Source organism: Montipora capricornis, chromosome 14, assembly GCF_036669925.1.
Source record: "Montipora capricornis isolate CH-2021 chromosome 14, ASM3666992v2, whole genome shotgun sequence".
Lineage (NCBI taxonomy): Eukaryota > Metazoa > Cnidaria > Anthozoa > Scleractinia > Acroporidae > Montipora > Montipora capricornis.
The window spans coordinates 24,044,634-24,052,133 of NC_090896.1; the positions used below are offsets into that span (position 1 = coordinate 24,044,634).

A 7,500-nucleotide genomic window follows, 5' to 3' on the forward strand; every position below is an offset into this window, starting at 1 on the left:
TTGTGGCAGATATAATTGGTTAACGAATTCTTTATGGCAGCACTGTTTATCCGCTTTGTTGTAAGTTCATTGTACAGTGTACCAGACATATGTCACTACAATACAGAACGTTAAAGTGCAAGCTTTTCAGTGCTACCTAAATAAATGTGGTTTTTTTTTGAACCAGTTGCGTAATTTTAGTTTGAAAATACAACACCTCAATTTGTTTACATAATTGACATTCGAAACCACTTGCGTTCGAGCTTCCTTCACGTGCGAGCGTTCTTCAGCCTGACGGTTGTACTTTTCATATTTGGACACCAACATTCTTTGCCTTGTACATTATTTTTGGAAAGTTCACATCATTTCCAAGAATTTTTATTGCTCAAAAAAGTGAAGGTGATGCCAAAAAACTTAAGTTAGACTGCTGGCGTGTGGAAAGAGCAAAGCTGTTGAATGTTATATGGTGTTATATGGTGTTGGAAGATGTACCACTGTAGCAAAAATATGTTCGTTCTGAATTTTCTTGTACCGGAAACAGTCATATATTATTTGTTAACGTCTTTGCTTTGCTCATTAATCCTGGAGTTATGTCTGGTTTACATTGGCTCCTCAGCATTTCACCTAAACGAGTTAGCAGCTTATCTACCACGATGAAATACTGCCAAGTTTTGTGCAAATATTAGAGTCCTGCCTTCTCTGTCATTATTTTGAAATTTTCCGCAGACAAACCCTTAAAAATTGTACTAAAGCTTATAGGTCTAATCTCCAGTTGTTCACATTCCTGTTTACAATGTATATCTGTCATAAAAGGCAGACTTGTTTTGCTTAATTGAACCACAAAACAGGTTGATTTCCTCCTCCTAATAATTCACTTATCCATGATTTTTGTTTTCCATTACAGGGGCCACTTTTATAAGATGAATACTCTTCACTGTCTAGATGATGGATAAATTCTAAGACAAAAGCAATGGTTTCTGGTGGAAGTTTATGACTATATTGGCGTCTTATTTTCGGAAGTGCTGCTCCTGGACCATACATCTTACTATAAAGTCTAGCTTTTGTTAATTCGTAGTCTGTGCATGATACTTCTTCTCCTCGACTGTTAGTAAACCTGAACATTTGCTTAATTTCCTTATTTGTGTATTGCTGTGCCACACAGTTCAACAGTTCAACCCATTTGGGACTTCCAGGTCTCTCCCTGGAGTAGCTGAGAGCTAAGCCCTCCATGATGTTAGCATTTGCATTCACTTTTTCCTGAATGGAATTTGAAAGAAGTGAAGACAATGGCTTGCTCCCTTTACTTTTTACTTCTAGTAAGAAACACTTCCTAGAGAGTGAGGTTCCATGTTTACAATCATGTTTCCAAAACATTGCTAAAGCCAGTATGCGTGCAAAGTACTGATAGAGGTGAAAAATATTGTGATCTTATTTTTTTATTGTCAAAGGTAAAGGAAAAATGTCCTGACGTATAATTACTGACTCTGATCTGATTATTAGAATGCAAAAAGAGTACTCTTTATAGCCTGGATTAGTTTTCTATTTTAGGGAACAATGCATACAGTACAAACTCACATATAAGAACCTAGTACAGGCTGAAATTTGGCATTTTAAAAATACCCAAAAATATAAGAACCTGCAGAGCCTGGCAAAGAAAAAGAGGTACTTTTACAAAAAAATCACCCTCGAGAAAACTCCTGTTATAGACCTAATTGGCTAACTCAATGTTGTACCCAATTCAACCCTTTGGGAAAAAAAGGTTTTGTTTTAGGTATTTCCATATCATTTAAATATGAATGGTACATTATAATGCAAATACAATACACAAAGAATCTTAATCTCGGGAGATTTGAATTGGGTACAACATTGAGTTAGCCGATTAGGTCTATTGTGTATATGTTTTCTTTGATTAGCATTTTATTGGATTTTCTCTAGAAATATGTTTTCCATAAAGCTACAGTGCAATACTGTCTACATATTTTATGAATAAAATATAGAAATTTATTGTTGTTCCTCTGAGAAATAAGAACCTATTAAGAAACTACATGTAATCAGCCTGAATTATGAAAAAATAGCCTAAAATATTAGAACCTGCTCAGCCTGACCTCGGAAATTCTAGGTTCTTATGTGTGGGTCTTTACTGTATTTTGCAGGGTTACCAGTAGTAACTTTTACCCTGTTGTACAAGCATGACAGTATGCCATGTTTTCAGTTTCGTGTGCATGGGAGTTCCTTGAATTGTGTTCATCTTTTCATTACCAATCCTAATAAACTGAAAAACCAACTAGTAAGGTAGAATATGTATGGTAGAATTTTACCATGTGAGTTAAAAGAAGGAAAGTTTACCCCATCAAATTGGCCTTCAAGAATTTCCTGGCAGATCTGTTCATTTGAGGCACCCATGTTTTCAACTTCTGTTTTAAGTTCAGCCACTTTTTACCTTGTGCAGTTTTAAAGTTTGTTTCAAATCCTCCGCTGAGTTCGCTTTGACGTCAGTTCATATGACACTGGGGCAAAACCAACTTGATTTTGAATAGAATTGTTTGCAGACAGGGGCTGTGGAGCACTTTTATTTACACTGGGTGACAGCCTGTGCAACCTTACATAACATGCACCACAGCACCTTAAACTGCTTATGAGGGCCACACAGCCAAACTTTTTTTCCAAAAAAGTTTTCTTAGCTTCAGGGAACAAATCATCTACTGACTTTGGATATGTCCAGGGTGGACCCTAATTAGATGCACACGGATTTCAATAAGCGTCACGAAGTGTCCCCTTGCTCTTCTCGCCAACTTCAACATCACTTGTGTCTCAGAATACAGACAATTTATGTCACAAAGTGTCCCCCAAATGCTACTCTTTAAGTGAAGATTAGCTGCTGCATTTACCCAAAGCTAAAAATAATGCTGACCTTTACCCTTACCTTATTGTTGAAAATAGGTAGCAAATGCTTAGACTTAAAGGGACACTTTGTGTTGGATGTCAAAATTGGGCGTGTATCTAATTAGGGTCAAACCTGGACATAAGTGGACTTTGGTAGTGACTTTAAATGTTTTAGCTTGTACAGGGGAGTTGTGCATTTGGACACTGAACATCAGAGGCAGATAGTGACATTCCTACAGGCTTGACATTTTTCCTTTAACATCATTTATGGGATGAGATTCTTCCTTGTAGGTTTTTTACATATACTGTAAGTAAGTACTGATGAAGACATTGTTTACAATCTCTGTGGCTCAGCTGGGACTAGTTTCTTTCTTTTTTTTTTTTTTTTTCAATTCTTCACAAAGATCAAACCTTCAATAACTCTTTTTTTTAACTTTGATATAAGCTAGACTTAACTCTAGTGAATTGGAAAATGAAACATTTGTGGCTAATGTTGTGATAAATTCAACTCAACAATCGAAATTGAAAGTTGACAATTGAAGCTAAGCTGAACACAATCTTGATGTGTAATTTTAAAGGGGGAACTGAAAAGGAAACACTTAAACACTGGGGGTCTCACGAATCTTTTTACGGAAGAAGTGTGCGGGAGATAAGCTGAAAATCAACTCTAAAGGAACCTATCCACGAATACTCAATACCTTTCCAAAAAAAAAAAAGGACAAAATTACCTTTTGCAAGGTCTAGCGATAGAGTACACCGAGCTGTAACGACAACAGCAGTCCGAAAACGATCTGTAGGAAACCTCACTGAACCGTAACGCAAGTGACAGAAGCTGCTTCCACATCAACTTGACTACCTCTAACTCGAATATCAGATCACCGGTCACAGACAAGGCAATGACAAAAGAACTGTTCACACTATTTTAATAGAAGTATAATAAGAATTCATCCTAGGTTTGCAGTCTCAAGATAGTCCAAAAGCAAGTCTTGACACACTAATTCTAGACTGGATCTCTTATTAGCAGAGTCGGAGAACTCGAAAAGTTACGGCATGCAGAAAGATCTTTTCGAACAATTTGTGTACTGGTTATAACCTTGCAAGAAGGTTAAACTAAATACGATAAATTCACCGCTTCAAAACGTTTTTCAAAGCTATACAGATCTTTCCGAAGTGGCTGAATGAAATACCTGTGTAAAATGGTTCGCTAATCGCTTGCACTCAACACAACTTCTACGTGCTCTTCCACCGCGACACAATATGGCCGACGGTACAAGTCCTGATCTGTAAGTAAGATGCGCGCAAGCTCTTATGGGATTTTTGGCCGCTGGCGCGCTTTATTGCTCGATGTTCAAAAAAATCTCGTCTTAATTCTTAAATTTTCACAAAAGCTTATTTCTTCTAGCCATAGAGGAAAGTTGTCGCGCATGCTCTGGACAAAAATTGGGTCGTCTAGGAGACTGTTGTTAAACTTCCAGAAGGAGGTACCTCTAGGCTGGTCAGCCATAGAATCCACCTCAAGAACGATAGCGGAGTGATCTGATTTGATGCTAGTAATAATATCAATTTTGGCTACATCGTCCTGGAGCAAGTCGCCAATGAACCAGTAGTCCAGTCTCCTTTGGATAATTGATTTTCTTTGACGCCAAGTGAATTTTTTGCTTTTTGGGTTACGAACTCTCCAAATATCTACTAGGTCATACTGTATAATTAAATCTTCCAAAACCGTAACTGATTCTTTAAAGTAGTGTTCCATCCCGAGCAATCTAAAGAAGGTTGCAAGGCAACATTGAAATCTCCCCCAATTACAAACTTATAATTGGACTCCCGGAGTTCCTCAACGGGATTAAGGTCAGATAAAGCCTGGAAGAATGAGAATAGACCTAATTCGCGCAGAGGTCACGTGGTCTGTATTGGGTAAACAATCTCAACAAGCATGAAGTCTGAAAGTGGCGCGCGTGGTGAAAACGATTTAGTTTGGACAAAAAAATCTTCGTCTTCTACCAAATTTCACTACTGAACTAATTCAAAAGCACTTAGAGGGTTGTGGTAAAAAGGATATTGGTTCTAAAGATTACAAATTTTTCACCGAGAGTTATATTCACGACGTTTATATTGCGTACGATCAACGAGCTGATAAGGCATCTGTAAAAGGAATGTGCTACAGAAGTCAACGTAAGAGCGAGGAACCCCACAAGTTGTTTCTCAAATGTGAATGTGCTCGCATAATTAGTGCAAACTTCTTGTTCCTGTAAAGCCGGGTAAGAATAAAATAAAATATGTTAAAGCCTTGATACCTTGGTGATCGCGAAAGCAGAAAGTATTGAAAATTTTGGCAGAGCAAGCTTGCTGCGTGGCCTTTCTTGCAGTGCATAATTTGTAAAGTTTAATATAATATTTCTTGGTCACGAATAGTTGATGTTAGCTCAATAAAAGAGTCATGTCAAAATGAGCTTGTTCTGTTGCGGTACCATCAAGTTTTTATTTTATTTCTGGTAGAACTGGTGGGCATTGTCATCACATGTTTGGCCTATTGTTCCTGTTAAGTCATTGGAGCCTTCTTGATCTGAGGGAAATTCCTGCAGATAAGACATGCACTAGCTTACCTCAAGTTTGGAGTGTCCCACGAAGGGATACAATAGAGTCTGAACCTGTAATGAAATGCAACTTTGCACAAGCTAGCACCGACCAAGTTGGCAAAAGGAAACGACCTCCAGTAAGTTGCAAATTGTATGATGCAAGGTCCAGAAAGATAAAAAAGATGGGTTGGAAACCAGAAACAGTGTTAAATCTATGCAGTAGACTTTCCAACACTGAGAAACCACCTCCTTTCTCATACTTAGAGTGACCAAGAGGCATCCTCAATCATCAATAATGTAATGGGAAATGTACCACTTGGATCTTATCTTGGGTATCAACTTTTCGACAATAAAAAGTCAAACTATATTTAATGTAGACAGACCAGTGGGAAAAATGGTTGTAAACACGGATTCAAGAATTCAGCCTTTTCCTGACCTACCATTCCCCAATTCAAGTGACACCTTTACCCGCCTATTCTTGATCAGCCTCAGATTGACATCCTTAAAAATGTAACCACTGACTTGGCAAAATCTAATGAAATCGAAAAGAAAACTGTGCGGCAATCATTGGAGCCAGAGTGGATGGTTCAACGAAGCATGAGATTAACAGCATCTAATTTTGGAAAAGTAACAAAGAGAAAAAGACCTCCCACTGAGGCTTTTCTGAGGAACATATTTATACCAAAGAATTTATCCAATGTGTCATCTATTAGTCATGGAAGGCAACAGGAACTTACTACCAGGTCTCTTTACAGCAGAAAAATGCAAAAGAAGTGCAAGTCGTTCATTGTGTATGATGCTGGCCTGGTGATAAACCCCTCTTTTCCCTACCTTGGGGCCTCTCCTGATGGGAAAGTTTATGACCCCACTGAAAAGGATCCATTTGGTTTAATGGAAATAAAAAATCCTTATACATGGAGAAACTACACAATGGAGGAAGCATGTGCAGATTCAAACTTTTTCCTTCATATGGTTGATGGAAAGCCAAAACTGAAAGAAAATGATAAAAGTGGTTACTACGACCAGGTACAAGGGCAGCTAGCTATCACTGGGCTTCCATGGTGTGATTTTGTTGTTCACCTCTCAGGTTCACACAGTGTAAATGTTCAGAGGATTTACTTTAATCAGAGGTACTGGGAAGAAAATCTTTTTCCAAAGTTGAAATTTTTTTACTTTAATCATGCTTTGCCCTTTTTGGCAAAACTACATGTATAAAGGATAAAACAGGGGGATCCCTGATGAATGATGTAATCCACAAATACAGTCTCAATAGTCACTGTGTCATGCCTTTTATTGAAGAGAAAGTGATTGTTCAGACATGAGGCTAATTTGATTCTGTTAAATTTCCTTCCTTGCTCTTTCAGCAAGCCTTGAGTCTTACTACATGTGCTGCAGATTAGGTTCTGAGAGTTGGGTTTACATGGTGCTGTTAATGTTTCTTACTGTGGCACAACATGAAAATTAAGTGTTTCTTCATTATGATTGTGGGCTCCCTCTCAACCATGTGTTTGGAGAAAACAATGCATATAATACTTGGGCAAGTTTCTTGTTCTCTTTTGTGATATTAAAAACAATGTTAAGGTATCAATGTAAAAGTTCTTTTCCCATGAATTTAGTTCTAAAAAGTGGTCAGGCACTATATCAATATTTTATAAACACTTTTAATGGGACACTTTATCAGTTTCTTTTAATGAACACTATCATGGAAGAATTACATTTGCTAATTAATCTAGTCAAGAATAGGCTCAATAAAGTTTGACAAAATACAGCACACTGTCCATATCTGGTTAATAAGCCCAAACATGGTCACCGGGATTTCACTAGAAAATATTCTAAATCTGCGCACTTTACCAATTGCTCGCTCAATGTGGATTCGGTGCTGGGCTACTGTTTGTGTCTTTATTACATCACCTTCACTAAATGCACTTTGGTTTTGAAGAAATGGGGGGATGTTGAGATGCAGGTTAACTTTGTTCAGCTCATCCCCTATGTCAAAAGCCTTGTCAGCCATGACAGCATTAGAAGATAATATTTCCCCAACTGTTAGTTTGTCCTTAAGGGT

The 7,500-nt window shown here is 37.7% G+C and overlaps 1 long non-coding RNA gene and 2 pseudogenes across 1 annotated transcript in view; 2 read left to right on the plus strand and 1 right to left on the minus strand.

The window, feature by feature from the left end:
- LOC138032645 (uncharacterized) overlaps nt 1-1,109 on the plus strand; it is a 2,066-nt gene extending 957 nt beyond the window's left edge. The window contains exon 3 of the long non-coding RNA XR_011128428.1: nt 884-1,109. This is a non-coding gene — a long non-coding RNA (uncharacterized lncRNA). The remainder of the gene's footprint in view (nt 1-883) is intronic.
- A 3,863-nt stretch (nt 1,110-4,972) lies between these two features.
- LOC138033722 (uncharacterized) lies at nt 4,973-7,110 on the plus strand (annotated as a pseudogene).
- Nucleotides 7,111-7,167: 57 nt separating this feature from the next.
- The window catches only part of LOC138031743 (uncharacterized), a 2,092-nt pseudogene continuing 1,759 nt past the window's right edge, over nt 7,168-7,500 (minus strand).